General features: G+C 32.0%; 1 pseudogene; it reads right to left on the reverse strand.

The window, feature by feature from the left end:
- Nucleotides 1-6,961: 6,961 nt before the first annotated feature.
- On the reverse strand, nucleotides 6,962-14,048 carry LOC116015964 (annotated as a pseudogene).
- Between the last annotated feature and the right edge of the window lie 3,140 nt (nucleotides 14,049-17,188).

The following is a 17,188-nucleotide window of genomic DNA, read 5'->3' on the forward strand; positions in this document are numbered from 1 at the left end:
AGTCGAGGACTAAAAGTAGAAATTTTTCAAAGTCAGGGATGTAGTATGAAAAAATTAAAAAAAAAAATAGGACTAAATGTGGCAATGTCACAATAGTCGAGCACTAAAAGTGGAATTTGCTTTCTCTCTCTCTTCTATATATATATATATTAAAACAGAAGTGCTAGCTTTCCCGCTCATTTTAGTCCAAAAAATTTGAAATCGGTCAACATAATATTATATAATAATTACTTATTAGAAATTCTAGCATTCCTTATCATTCTTTATCATTTCTTATTTATGGCTAAAATTGACAAAATATTCAAAAGATGATTCCATTCCTTCTTATATGAAATTAATTAAATATTTTATTCAATTCCATTCCTGTATGGATTCCTTAAACAAAATAGTTTAACCTTAGGTATTTTTAATATATATAGATTACTATGTGATGTATATTATAGTATTCAAAAAAATATTACTATATTATGTTAATGTATGTAATTAAATTTTTCTCATTATAATATTCAAAAAAAAATTTCAACAACCAAATTTCTTAACATTGAGTGGTGTGTGACCGCACGGCCGCACGGGAGAGCACGGCCGCACCTGAAATTATATATATATATATATATATATATATATATATATAGGGTCATAATCAGGTGTGGCCGCCCCTTAACGTGCGGCCAGTGCGGCCTCACCACTATGTATACAAATATACACCACTCAATGTTAGAAAATACACCACTCAAATATGCATCATTAGGTACGCATCACCAAAAAACACACCACTAGGTATGCAAATATACACCACACAGTATTAGCAAATGCACCATTAGGGGCACGGGAGTTATGGTGCATTATTTGGTTGTGTGGTGTGTTTTATGGTGCTTTTGTCTATTTTCATTGTGGCGCGTTTTCTAACATTGAGTGGTGTGAACCGCACCGACCGCACAGGAAGGCGCGACCACATTTGAACAGATTTATATATATATATATATATATATATATATATATATATATATATATATATATATATATATATATATATATANTATATGTTAAAACAGAAGTGTTGTTATCCCATGCATCTTAAAAAAATACTTTTGTTCTGAAATTTAAAATTACAATCATTTTTTTGCCTAATTAAATAATTAAAAAATGCTATATATGTTAATTTAATTTATAGTAATGGTTACCTAAAATATTTATTATACCATGAATCATAGTTTACTTTAAGGTACACTAAACTAATACTCTGTATATTCTTTTCAACTTAAGTTCAAAAAATAAAAATTTCAATAATCAAATTACTATATGATGTATATTATAGTATTCCAAAAAAATATTACTATATTATGTTAATGTATGTAATTAAATGCTATTCAAGTATACGGTTGCGTGTTTGTAGATTATATATGTATTTATATATTTATCGATTTATTTATTTAAAAATTTGAAATCAATCAACAGAATATTACAATACTTAACAAAATTATTTATATACATATATTAACAAAATAGTCACACGGAAAGTAATAATTATTAAACAAAATTATAGTTATTATACCATGCAATTCAATTATGGTTCAAAATATTTTAATTTTGCGTATTTTTAATATATATATATATATATATAGATTATTATATGATCTATAATATAGTATTCAAAAAAAAATATTACTATATTATGTTAATGTATGTAATTAAAATTTTCTCATTATAATATTCAAAAAAAAATTCCAACAACCAAATTACTATATGATGTATATTATCTATCTATCTATCTCTCTCTCTCTCTCTCTCTCTCTCTCTCTCTCTCTATATATATATATATATATATATATATATATATATATATATATTAAAACAGAAGTGTTGTTTTCCCATGCATCTTAAAAAAATACTTTTGTTCTGAAATTTAAAATTACAATCATTTTTTTGCCTAATTAAATAATTAAAAAATGCTATATATGTTAATTTAATTTATAGTAATGTTTACTAAAATATTTATTATATCATGAATCATAGTCTACTTTAATGTACACTAAACTAATACTCTGTATATTCTTTTCAACTTAAGTTCACTTTTTTTATATAAAAATAAAATTAAAATATAAAAATATATCATTAAAAGTTCTAATTAAAAACTTTTAAATAACACCTATATTGATATTTTATTTTAATGTATTAAATTAAAATACAATTATATTAAATCACTATATTATATTCATTTTCAATATAATATTGGTTCATTTTTAAAATGTTGTAGATTTATTTTTTACAATACTATTGTAATATATAATTAAGTTTAACATAGATTTAGATAATAATATATATTAAAATAGAAGTGTTGTTTTCCCGCACATCCTAAGAAAATACTTCTGTTTTGAAATTTAAAATTACAAACATTTTTTACCTAATTAAAAAATAAAAAAATGAAATATATAATAATTTAATTTATAGTAATGATTACCTAAATATTTATTATAACATGAATCATGGTCTACTTTTAAGGTACACTAAACTAATACTTAATATATTCTTTTTCAATTTAAGTTCAATTTTTTTATATACAAATAAAATTAATATATAAAAAATATATCATTAAAAAGTTCTAATTAAAATTTTTTAAATAACATCTATATTGATATTTTTATTTTAATGTATTAAATTAACATACAATTATATTAAATCAACCTAATTACGTATGACAATTGAAATAATTCTTTTTCAAACGTTTCATTCGCATAAAAGTAAACTTTGGTGCAAATAAAAAAAAATAAATCTCATTGTTATTTGTAATTCTATTTTCCATCATTATATTGCTATATATATACATCTCTATCTTTCATAAAGTCATAAATAATAATATGGTAATTTAATGGTAATAGAATTTATAAAAACAAAAATATATATTCTATTAAAATAAAAAAAAATCTAAATCAAAATAGATATGTAAAATTTAATTTATTCTAATAAGATAAAATTATAATTTAAAGTAATATATATATATATATATATATATATATATATATGTATGTATGTATGTATGTATGTATTGCTAAAAAGAGAAAATAATAACTATAATACATATATACATATTGAATCATTGTTGCATGTCAAAAGTTCACCCAAAAAAAATTATTGTATGTCAATTTGTTTACTTCATCTAACTTTTAAAAATAACTACAATATTATTACTACTATATATAAATTTCTTCCTACATAAATAATGTTGGTTTTCAAAGTTTAAAAATGTGAAAGGTAAAATATATCATTATTATGATTTTAGCATTCTACTAATAACAAATATAAGTATTATTGTATTAATTTAAATGTTTTGTAGTACAAATGTTGTAAACAAATTTTATAAAATACCATAAATTATAAAAATTTACAAATCTAAAATAATAGTTATTATTTAAATATTATGAGCCCAAAACAAATTAATTTACGTTAATAACATAACTGAAGAAAACTAACATAAAAATGAACTAAATTACATTTGCGGAGTTTGAAAAAAATATAATGTTATTGAGTAAATGTCTCACATTTAAATATAATGTTATTAAATTAATTGAAATTCAAATTTTTACGAATGATGCATCATATCGAGATCTATCAATTTAAAATGAAAAAAGAATAAGAGACAATAGAACTAAAAGAAATAAACTTTCAATAAATTAGTTAAAAACATATCATAGATCTACAAATATTGAATTGAACCACAAAGTCTACTGTGGACCTATTAATTAAATGATGATCTAGAGATGTTTAGACTGTGCTACATCTACGGGTTGAAAAATATTTAAAAACAAAGCTAAGTGGTTTCCAGACATCTATTACGTACTATTTATGATAACAGACAATAGTTTAAGGCAAAAACTTGTGTTTGACCTTCTAATGGTATCAATCCGTGAGACGGGTCGAATCTTTAATTAATGATGTCAAAGATCTGACCCGTCTTACGGATTGAGACCCATGAGATGGTCTTACACAAATGTTACTCAAAGTTTAAAATAACACCAAAGTATATTTTGAAAGAAAACTCAAATATCAATGTAAAATTTGAAAATAAGAATGTGTTTTCATGCAAGGAAAAAAAAATATAATATTTATCGATATCTATATAATAAAAAAATTATCAATTTCTATTTTTATCCATTTATGTAGACATATATTATATTTATAGTATTTTGTACAATATGAAAATATATACACATTTTTAATAGAATTGTGATTACTGGCATAATTATACACGTTAATTACTGCAATGGTTACTTATTAAAAAATTATTTTAAAATATGTCTAAACTCATACTCTTAATTAAAAATTTAAAAATATTTAAAAATTTGTCTAAATATGTAATATATTTAGGGACTACATTAGTCCATATAAATTTAAAAATTAAATTCTTTTAATTTGTAAATTTAATTTTCTTAATTATAATTAATAAAATATAAAATATAATTAAGAATAAAATTATAAAGTTAACAAAATGTGTATTCATAAATATTTATATTTTTAAAAATGCATACATTCATATACTTATTCATTATATTAATCATACAAAATTAAAATGCTATTTTTTAATTTCTAAATTTAATTATTTTAATTATAATATACCAATATAAATTATAATTACATAAATTATATTATAGAATTTGCATATATACATATTAATAAATATTATTTGTATATACACTGTATTACACAATCATATAAGAAAGTGTGTCTGATTAGAGTTTAAAATCACATATACAAAATTTAAAATTTACATTTTTTAATTTCTAAGTATAATTTTCTTAGTTATTATTCATATTGTTAGAATTATAATATATATATGAAATAAGATTAGGAATAATTCAATTTAATTATGTACATTTTTCTCTATAAATTTATATAAATATTTACATGAATAAAGATTATATTAATCATACAAAATGTTAATTTTTTATGTTACGATAATAGATACTTGATTAAATATATAAAAATCCAACTATATTATTATATTGTACATTTTAATATATTTGTATGTTTTAAATTTTTTTATTTAAGTTCATAATAAAAAAAATTTCCGTGCACCGCACGGGTAAAATACTAGTTAATATATATAGTCATGGATGTAATATGACAAAATTAAAAAAAAAAATATGACAAAATGTGGCAATGTCACAATAGTCGAGCACTAAAAGTGGAATTTGCTCTCTCTCCCTCCCTCTCTCCCTCTCTCCCTCTCTCTCTAAATATAATTCATATAGCCACATAATAATAAAAAAAAGAGTTAATTCCATTTTTGGTCATAGATTTATAGGTGACAGTCTACTTTTAGTCCTTTTTTATTAGAACATCCTCATTTGGTCCTAGAATTATCGTGACATGACCAATTTTAGTCCTCCAGCAACAAAATTATTGAAATATCGTTAAATATAAAGACATTTCAATCTTTTTTATACAAAGTATGTTGAACCACTATATTTTTTATGTTTATTTTTTTTTTGAAAACATTCATAATTGAATACCGAAATGTCCTTGTATTTAACGATATTTAAATTGATTTGTTGATAAAGGACCAAAAATGGTCATGCCACAATAATACTAGGACCAAAAGTGGATGTTCTAATTAAAAAAAGACTAAAAGTGGATTGTCACATATAAATTTAGGACCAAAAATAGAATTAAATTTTAAAAAAATATGCGCATAATGGCCTCAACTCTTGTTTTACTCAATAAATTAAACGTCTATAGTACTGCGTGGGCAATAAGAGTACGATTGATTCGACTCTACGAGGTCAAGAATAACCGAGGAGCTTACACCACAACAACCTTAGAATATGTTCTTGAATATGTGGAGGTATTATATATTCTTATTTACTTTTTCATTTTTTCATATGTGATGTACTAGAAAATAATTGTCACCACAATGTTAATTTATATCCACACATTTTTCTCACCGAAAAATTAATTTGCCACTCTTACTGTTTTAGCCACTCAATTGGCAAGCTACAGTTACCTATAATTAATTTGCCAATTTGGTTTGATTTTAATGACCACTTTCTTGGTTAATGTTCCTTTTTTTTTTAATAATAAAAAGCAGAATCCCAAATATTAATATCAAATATTATGATGATAATGTTTTTTATGCATTACTTTACTTAGTATTGGTCAAAATAACCTTTTAACATCAATTAAATTCCATTCTTATGCAAAAGTTTTGTCTTTTATAATCATACTAGTTTTTTTTACGCGCTTTGCGCGAAAACTTGTGCCCAATGTTTAAGTTCGATTAGTAAATCATTTTGAAATAGATAAAATGTATTTGTAAAGTCTTTTTTTTTGAGTTGACGAAGTTTCATAAATATTCACGTAAATTTTATTTTATTGATGTATTTGAAATTTACACAAAGAAATGCAAATTCATTATGATGAATATATACATTTGTAATTTTAAGTAAATGTATTGAACATTCTATTACAACTATACTCTGCATGCATTATTTAGTTAATATGTATCTTCCATTAATAAAATTTAAATTAAGAATGTGTTAATTGGTATGTGCACATTTCACTCATCTTTTTTCTTTCTTTCTATAGTATATGGAATGAATTTTTTTTTGGTAGATTAACAAATTCACAATCTATTTCATCAAATTAACTCAACATATGCAATGAAAGAATATCAATTCATTTTCAAAATTCCTTTCTTGTCTTTTCACCTTACCATAGATACATATGATAATTATTTTTTTTTTGTTCTATAACACAATATGAGCTCTCGGACTTAATTCGTAATTAACGTAGTGATTTTTATAGAAATGAAAATAATTGACAATGAATTAACGAGAATATCATGCTGAAGCCAAATAAAACACAGATACACTTTGCGTTTTAATTACGAAAATATCATCCTAATTTAAAATGCACGCGTTTGAACTAAAAAATAATAAAATAAATCTTGACCTTTGTATTAAAATACTTAATAAATTAAGGTAATTTTAGCCCAAGTCTGTAATACAGGATAATAACCTTCAACCATTAGTCCATGGCAACAAGAAAGTACATTATCCTGCACATAATGTACCATTATTTATCATATAAGCACTCATGCAGTACTAATCATATTTATTGAAAATATATTGTGTATCCCATACTCTTTTCTGCACATGGAATTTGAAAGAACTTAATCAAAAGCTAGCATAAGCATTGGGCCATTGGCAATAGAATACATACATTATACGGAGTACTTGACAGGCATACATGTATAAATTATGAATATTTGAGAAGGTTATATAAACTTTAATGAAAGGAAAAAAGTGTAAAAAAATGGTAGAAAGAAAAAAAGGAAAAAGAAAGGAAAAGAAACAAAACAAAACTCAATAAAAAAAAAAGCACCCTAGAATCAAATAAGCAAGCTCCCAAATTGATTCCTAACAAAATTTCATCCTCCTTTATCTCAAGTGTTGCACCAAAAGGTGGTCATGATAGCCAGGGCTATTTGATAAAAAATGCTAACATCTCAACAACTATGGACCATAGGTTTAAATAGTCTGAGGCCGAGAGAAGTTTGACCTTTCTGCCAACTAATCATAAATTTTTAGACTATTGAACTATCTCAATTTGAGATACAATCATCATATTGTAATATAATAAAAAACAAAAAACAATTTACAATAACTTGCCTGATCCCAAGTCTTTAGAGATATTGAGTTTGCAGCAGCAGCAAACCATGCTTCCATTCTGCATATGTACCACTGCATCACTTCATCTGCAAGTCCATCTTGCCTTAGTTCTGGATATCTGTCCAGTACGATTGATATTGCTTGCTAAACTGACATGTCTTGACTATGTTCATCCCTCACTTTCTCAGTCTATAGGAGCCAAAAACGGATCATCACAATTAATATAAGAAAACAGCTCATGGAAGATTATAAAAGTAAAAAATAGAAATAATAATTCAAGGAAAACATACCTCTTTGGGAACAATTTTTCTAAATGCATCTCCATCCAACTTCAACAACTGTTGAGGGACTTGCTTGCCATCAATACCAAAGGGCATAAAATTGTAAAATAGTGGCGCAAATAACCCAAGGCTCATTGTATCAATCTGTTAGGCTTAAGCCACCCTATGGGTATAGCAACTAAAGAGTACTTTCTTATGTAAGAAAACTGATACTGAATCACCAAAAAAGTAAATAATAATAATAATAATAATAATAATAATAATAATAATAATAAAGTGTCAATGAAACTTTGACTGAGATGATCTAGAAGTGCACAAGTAATGCACTGATACCATAGATGATCTGGTGAAAGGTAAGTTACCCCTCAAGATCATGGTCATACAGTACAGAGTTGTCACCATGTAGCCTGAAACAAAATATGCTTTCTTAAGGTAGTGATCTGTAATATAAATATATAATAAAATATTGTGGCCAACAATTATAAAAAGGAGCACACCAAAACACAAAATATCCAGTATTTATTGTTCCTAACTAAATCAAATAGTAGTTATATAACCAAGCTCATTGAACCTACATGTCAAGATGCAGAAAAGTGCATTCTTGATAAAACTTTTGTAATAGAAACACTTACCACGATGCTCTCATGTCAATAGGGCAACCAAACGAATAGTCAGTTTGAATACGTCCACCAATTCTATCTCTTGATTCCAGCAATATCGCCTAGTACAATACCATATAGCCTTTGTTACAGTGAAATTGGTCCCAAAAAAAGTAAGTTTCCAGCCAATGAAGATAAGATAAATGAATTCAATCTACCTTGAAATATGCATTATGGAGGACACGTGCAACCGCTAAGCCTGAAATACCTCCACCAATTACAATTACAGATGGAGAAGACTTATATTGCCTGCTAGTGTGGGAGGTAAATGTACCTATCAACCAAACAGCAAAACATCAGAAAAAAGAATGAAACTCTTTACAAAATGGATGTAAAAGCACAACAGACCACTAAAAAAAGAAAAAAAAAACAGGTAGGACTTCATGGCTGGTTAGGCACTTCAAAACAGAATGCACAAATTATTATATTTCTCATGTTTCTCAGTCACCACCAGAAAGACACATGCAGTGGTAGAATATATCAAGTGTCGGCCTCAAGTTTAGACATTAAGATGCTAAGATCAAAATCTGTGATGATCATGGTCTATAATGAGAACTATGATCCCTTCCCAGGACCATGCAATTAGACATCCATGTAACAGTTTTGCAACTAAGCACACACATAATTCCTTTTTCCACACCTTTGTAAACATTACAAAATACAATAAGTAAATTGTAATAGTCATCTAAATCTGCACTTTCATCTGGCAGGCATTAGCGGGAGAATTGTGATTTTTCAAATACAGCATAAAAGTAAATTACACACCCAGTAATTCCTTCCATTTATAACATTTAAAAATTCTGAAATTTATATGTGCTTTCTAAGCAATCACAGTGGAACAAGTATGCGCGAATTCCAAATATGGATTTTATTAAACATAATACTTCGACTAACAATTACGATAATTATAACCAGTATATAACAAATGCATCTAATTTGCAACCAATAACAATGATTCAGAACAACTACTTAAAAATTAGGCTTTAATCAATAAATTTACCTTTGACGAATAAAATTAGAAGAAACCATGCAATCATCACTCCACCTGAACTTTGAGCCGCGATCAATGATCAAACCCATTGAGCCCCTTTAATTGCTTCAATTCTTCAACTCAATCGCTGCTTCAAATATCTTGTTTTTTTGTAACACCCCAATTTTCACATCTTGGATTTATTACAAAATCCCTAATAATACAATACATTGCGGAAGCATCTAACCAGCAGAAAACTGGGTGTTACCGCCACGCTTAGGTATCTCTCCTATACCCAAACGCTAAGGCTAAACTTATAACCTCAAATAACCATATCAACATCCAAATATGTACATATGGAAATAATTCTTCCAGGGTGTCTATTCTAGGATAGAGTAGTCCTCAACCTCGACTTCCATCCTATTCAGAGCTCATCGGGCTTCAGGAGCCCACACTAGACAACATCTGTAAACACATCGAAGTGTAGTTAGCGCGACGGCTAAGTAAGGAAAATCCATTGTCACTCAAAAGTAAACAAAGGTTTCGAAAGCAACATAATACTCAGAAAACTGTAGTTTTACCCATAAGTTGAAAATCTACCTGCAATCGGATTATCAACCGAAGAAAGTATAGTAGAGTATATGAGTGACATCAACATATAATACTTTTTTCCGAAAATTTCCATCATTTAATTCCAAAAATAGAGAGTTCACAACACACACACTTTACTGTCCAAGACTCGTAGCATCTTATTGTTCGACATAGTTACGGAGTAACTATGTTATCATAGTTAGTAAAATTCACTTAGTTTTCCCCTGGATAAGTGTAAGGCATACTTGGAATATTTTCAAGCACCTCGGGCCGCGGCACTCATGCCTCCCGCAGGTTAACATCTCAATAACTTTGGGGCCCCGGCTGATAAGCCTCTCGCAAAGTCAAACGTCTCAATAACTTCCGGGCCCCAGCTCGCAAGCCTCCCATGAAGTCAAACATTTCAATAACTTTCGGGCCACGGCTCCCGCAGGCCTCCCGTAAAGTCAAACATCTCATTAACTTCCGGGCCCCGGCTCACAAGCCTATCAAGAAGTCAAACATTTCAATAACTTTCGGGCCACGGCTCCCGCAGGCCTCCCGTAAAGTTAAACATCTCATTAACTTCCGGGCCCCGGCTCGCAAGCCTCCCAAGAAGTCAAACATTTCAATAACTTTCGGGCCACGGCTCCCGTAGGCCTCCCGTAAAGTTAACATCTCAACAACATTATCCAGAAACTAAGGTTTTCAAAACATTCTTTCTGTCCTTGGGTTTAATTAGTATATTCACGTGATGACTCAAACGATCATTCTTATCCAAATATATCTCCAAAATACACATAGTTGTTAATGCCTTTTCACCATGAAATTCCAAGTGGCAAGGGTCACACTCGTTTCTTAAAAACACAATTTTTCCCCAAATTAATGAACATAATGTACAAAATAATATTTGAGCTTTCAAAAATTGACTCGGTTGCCCGTAGGCCTTCCAAGCATCATAACATTCGGGAGCAAAGACATCGGGGAAAAGTTCGGTCGAAAACGGCTCCGCGTCGCACGGGCTCGCGGTTACCCGCAGCGGCGGACGCGTGCGTCCGAGCGGCGTCCGCACGTTCGGTATTGACGCCGAAAAACTGGGCGCCACGGACGCGCAGCGGACGCGCGTCCGTGGTTGCGTCCGGCCTTTCGGCCGTGACGCCGTAGTCTCGGACACCCGCAGACGCGCAGCGGACGCGCGTCCATGGTGGCGTCCGGCCTCTCGGCCGCAACGCCGAAATCCTGGGCGCCGATGGACACACGGTGGACGCGCGTCCAAGGCTGCGTCCATCCGATTCTGCCAACTTCTGGCAGCAAAAATTGGGTTGTAACGCCCCGTTTTTCCACTATTTTCACAAGTATAAGCCTCAATGAACGTAAACACAACATATACATGCATAAGTTAACTATGAACATGCATACAAAAATTACCAAAAATCAAGATGTAGTCTTTTGAGCCAACTTGTAGATCTATAAACTTAACACATAATTTTCAAATAAAAATCCTAGTCACATAATTTACTAGCATTTGATCACATTCAAGTGACTAAACCAACTTAAGGGATTCCTTACCTCCCAAGTAGATTTTAAAACCGTAGAAAGTTGATGATCTTCTCCTTCAAACCTTTCACCAAAGATCCTAAACAAAATCACCATAATAACAACATTTTCATGAATCCTTAGTTTAAACTCAAGTTCTAGGAAGGATTCTAGCCATATTAACTGAATAAAACCAAAGTTTTACCTATTATGGAAGCACTTGTGTTGAAGAAAATAGCTATGGAGTTCTTGGATCCAAGAGGAAGATGATATTTTCCTTCTCTCTTTTTCCTTCTCTTAATTTCGAAAATGGTAGGGATGTGGAAGACTTGGAGATCAATCTTCTTAGCTAGCTTATCCCATACTCTTCCCCTTTAATTAATTATTTATTACTATGTGGTGAATAAATGTGACACTTGTCACAATCCCATGGTATGCCTTGTAGAGTAAGTTTGCTTTGCCAGTTAGGGATTAAATCAGATAAAAGTTCGGAGGAATATAACTTAATTCGGGAAAATTTTAATACCAAAATTATTCTAAAAATAATCCCGTCATTAACCACTAAAATTGGGAACTTTCCGGTATCTCGCGAAATACAGTGGTACGGAGGTTCGTAATAAATTTCACTCTTACAGTTCGTCTAATTTCCACTGAACTGAGTAGGAAGTTCACGCTTAATCGTATCATGCTTAATAATCTATCTCCTAGGGAAATTCGAACTGTATATACGTCCTTAAAAATTTTTACGGTTCGTGACCGGTACGTAGATCGCAGCTTTTTAATAATTAGTCTCACTTATAAAAAAGTAATCCTTCTGAAGTACCGAGAGATCATCTCATAAATGTCATAGCCTAAAAAAAATATTTTTCGAACCATAAACTTATCGGAATAGACGAGGGGTTACATTTTTTCTCCTTTGATTGCTTAAATCCTTGATCGGAATTTGTGCTTACTATTAGGGCGAAAATGAAGTAAGTGAAGGAGAAACTTATCCCATTGATTATGATAGTAGATTGAGACTCAGATTCTTAGGAGATGAAGGAGGAAACGTCTCAGATTGCGATAAAGGAGGAAACCCATTGATTATGGTAGTAGATTGAGACTCAGATTCTTAGGGGATGAAGGATGAAACGTCTCTGATTGCGATAAAGGAGGAAACATTTCATATTCTTTTACGCACGAAGGAAGATGAAGGAGGAAACGTAGTTACAAATGGTATTTAACAGTAACAGAATATTCTGGGGCATTTTTGTCCTTAAAAATATTATGTACAATATTGATAACACAAAGTACAATCAGATTAGCAATAACAACACGGACAAAAACCTGAGGACATAACCTGTATTGACACTTATTTTGTTTTTAGATATAATTCACGATTTTCTATGTTCCCCCTGGGAGTGCTGAAATGTATTACTTGAGATGTCTCTTGAATGTGATACGAAGTCCTACGTGTTATGAAGATTTAAGAACAGTTAATAGAGTACTATACAGTATCTATCGTTATGCTTGTTATGCTAGGCCTACTAGAAGATGACAAAGAATATGATGTCATTGTTAAAGTAAGTCATTGGGTATCTGCTCAATCCTTGAGAAATTTGTTCACCACATTGTTATCCTCAAATTCTCTAAGTCATCCTGAACTTGTTTGGGTGAAATGTTGGACACAGTTGTCAGACGACATTTTGTATAGACAACGAAAAATATTAGGCTACCAAGGTATGAATTTATAATTTTCCTTTCAATTTATATCGACCATGTAACCCCTCGGTTTTTCCGACAAAGTTAAGGTTCGAGAATATATTTTTTTTAAGCTATGAAATTTATGAGAAGGTCTCTCGGTGTTCGAAAGAAAATTTTTTTTGTTTGAGACTAGTTATTAATAAGCTGCGATCTACGTACCGGTCACGAACTGTAAAATGTTAAAGGATGCTTATACAGTTCGAATTTTCCTAGAGATTAGATTATTAAGTATGATACGATTAAGCCTGAACTTCTAGTTAGTTCAAGTAAGAATTTAAACGGACTGTAAGGGTAAAATTATTACGGACCTTCGTACCTATATTTCGTGAGATACTGAAAAAATTCCCAATTTTAGTGGTTATCGATGGGATTATTTTTAGGATAATTTTGGTGTTAGAATTTTCCCGAATTAAGTTATAATCCTCCGAACTTTCATCTGATTTAACCCCAAACTGGCAAAATGAATTTTTACTCTTCAAGAGCTACCATGGGGAGTTGACATGTGGCACTCCTAATTACCACATGGTGGAGGTAATTAATGCATGTCATAAGAGGTATGGGAATGTTGCACTTGTTTCTTAAACACCAAGCAAAACTCACCATCATCCCCTCTCTCATCTCCCATAATTTCGAAAATCATAAGGAAAAAGAAGAAGAAAGAAAAACTTAGTCTTCTACTTTGTGATCAAGAACTCCCTAAGCATCTCTTCAACTCAAGTGCTCTAGTATAGGTAAGGCTTTGGTTTTGTTCGGTTAAATCCTTCCTAGAACCTAAGTGTAAACTAAAGGTTCATGAAAATGTTGTTATTATGGTGATTTTGTTTAGGATCTTTGGTGAAAGGTTCGAAGGAGGAAATCATCAACTTCTACGGTTTTAAAATCTTCTAAAGAGGTAAGGAATCCCTTAAGTAGGCTTAGTCACTTGAAGGTGATCAAATGCTAGTAAATTACGTGACTAGGAATTTTATATGAAAATATTTTGTGTTAAGATTATGGATCTACAAGTTGGCTCAAAAGACTATACTTTGATTTTTGGAAAATTTTAGTATGCATGTTCACAGTTACTTTATGCATGTATATGTTATGTTAGGGCCATATATGCTTATACATGTGAAAATGGTGGAAGATCGGGTCGTTACAACCCCGTTCGTGCGGCCCGAAGGGGGCAGAATCGGATGGACGCGGCAGTGGACGCGCGTCCACCGCGCGCCCATCGTGGGAGAGCCTTCGGCGTCACAGCCGAAAGGCCGGACGCAACCACGGACGCGCGTCCGCTGCGTGTCCGTGGCGTCCAGACTTCGGCGAGAAATGCCGAAGCAGCGGACGCGGCTCGGACGCACGCGTCCGCAGCTGCGGCCAACTGCGAGTCCGCGCGACGCGGACTCGTTTTCGACCGAACTTTTCCCCGATGTTTTAATCCCGAGCGTTACGATGTTTGGAAGGCCTACGGGCAACCGAGTAAATTTTTGAAAGCTCGAATATTTTTTTTGTGCATTATATCTATTAACTTGGAGAAAAATTGTGTTTTAAGAAATAATTGTGGCTCTTGTCACTTGGATTTTCATGGTGGAAAATCATTAACCAATATGTGTATTTTGGAAACACAATTGAACAAGTATGATTGTTTTGAGTCATCTTGTGAATATGCTAATTAAACTCGAGGAAAATAAAGAATCATGTTTGCAACCCTTAATTTCTGGAATAAGGTGGGGGCCTGCGGGAAGGCTTAAATGCCACAGCCCGGGGTTGGAATAAGGGTGGACCTACGGGAGGGCTGGAGTGCCATGGCCCGAGGTTGGGATAAGGAGACCTGCNAATTTTCCTTTCAATTTATATCGACCATGTAACCCCTCGGTTTTTCCGACAAAGTTAAGGTTCGAGAATATATTTTTTTTAAGCTATGAAATTTATGAGAAGGTCTCTCGGTGTTCGAAAGAAAATTTTTTTTGTTTGAGACTAGTTATTAATAAGCTGCGATCTACGTACCGGTCACGAACTGTAAAATGTTAAAGGATGCTTATACAGTTCGAATTTTCCTAGAGATTAGATTATTAAGTATGATACGATTAAGCCTGAACTTCTAGTTAGTTCAAGTAAGAATTTAAACGGACTGTAAGGGTAAAATTATTACGGACCTTCGTACCTATATTTCGTGAGATACTGAAAAAATTCCCAATTTTAGTGGTTATCGATGGGATTATTTTTAGGATAATTTTGGTGTTAGAATTTTCCCGAATTAAGTTATAATCCTCCGAACTTTCATCTGATTTAACCCCAAACTGGCAAAATGAATTTTTACTCTTCAAGAGCTACCATGGGGAGTTGACATGTGGCACTCCTAATTACCACATGGTGGAGGTAATTAATGCATGTCATAAGAGGTATGGGAATGTTGCACTTGTTTCTTAAACACCAAGCAAAACTCACCATCATCCCCTCTCTCATCTCCCATAATTTCGAAAATCATAAGGAAAAAGAAGAAGAAAGAAAAACTTAGTCTTCTACTTTGTGATCAAGAACTCCCTAAGCATCTCTTCAACTCAAGTGCTCTAGTATAGGTAAGGCTTTGGTTTTGTTCGGTTAAATCCTTCCTAGAACCTAAGTGTAAACTAAAGGTTCATGAAAATGTTGTTATTATGGTGATTTTGTTTAGGATCTTTGGTGAAAGGTTCGAAGGAGGAAATCATCAACTTCTACGGTTTTAAAATCTTCTAAAGAGGTAAGGAATCCCTTAAGTAGGCTTAGTCACTTGAAGGTGATCAAATGCTAGTAAATTACGTGACTAGGAATTTTATATGAAAATATTTTGTGTTAAGATTATGGATCTACAAGTTGGCTCAAAAGACTATACTTTGATTTTTGGAAAATTTTAGTATGCATGTTCACAGTTACTTTATGCATGTATATGTTATGTTAGGGCCATATATGCTTATACATGTGAAAATGGTGGAAGATCGGGTCGTTACAACCCCGTTCGTGCGGCCCGAAGGGGGCAGAATCGGATGGACGCGGCAGTGGACGCGCGTCCACCGCGCGCCCATCGTGGGAGAGCCTTCGGCGTCACAGCCGAAAGGCCGGACGCAACCACGGACGCGCGTCCGCTGCGTGTCCGTGGCGTCCAGACTTCGGCGAGAAATGCCGAAGCAGCGGACGCGGCTCGGACGCACGCGTCCGCAGCTGCGGCCAACTGCGAGTCCGCGCGACGCGGACTCGTTTTCGACCGAACTTTTCCCCGATGTTTTAATCCCGAGCGTTACGATGTTTGGAAGGCCTACGGGCAACCGAGTAAATTTTTGAAAGCTCGAATATTTTTTTTGTGCATTATATCTATTAACTTGGAGAAAAATTGTGTTTTAAGAAATAATTGTGGCTCTTGTCACTTGGATTTTCATGGTGGAAAATCATTAACCAATATGTGTATTTTGGAAACACAATTGAACAAGTATGATTGTTTTGAGTCATCTTGTGAATATGCTAATTAAACTCGAGGAAAATAAAGAATCATGTTTGCAACCCTTAATTTCTGGAATAAGGTGGGGGCCTGCGGGAAGGCTTAAATGCCACAGCCCGGGGTTGGAATAAGGGTGGACCTACGGGAGGGCTGGAGTGCCATGGCCCGAGGTTGGGATAAGGAGACGGAGGGCTGGAGTGCCATGGCCCGAGGTTGGGATAAGGAGACCTGCGGGAAGGCTGGAAATGCCACAGGTTGGGATAAGGAGACCTGCGGGAAGGCTGGAAATGCCACCGCCCGAGGTTTGTATGATC

This window comes from Ipomoea triloba, chromosome 4 (assembly GCF_003576645.1).
Source record: "Ipomoea triloba cultivar NCNSP0323 chromosome 4, ASM357664v1".
NCBI lineage: Eukaryota > Viridiplantae > Streptophyta > Magnoliopsida > Solanales > Convolvulaceae > Ipomoea > Ipomoea triloba.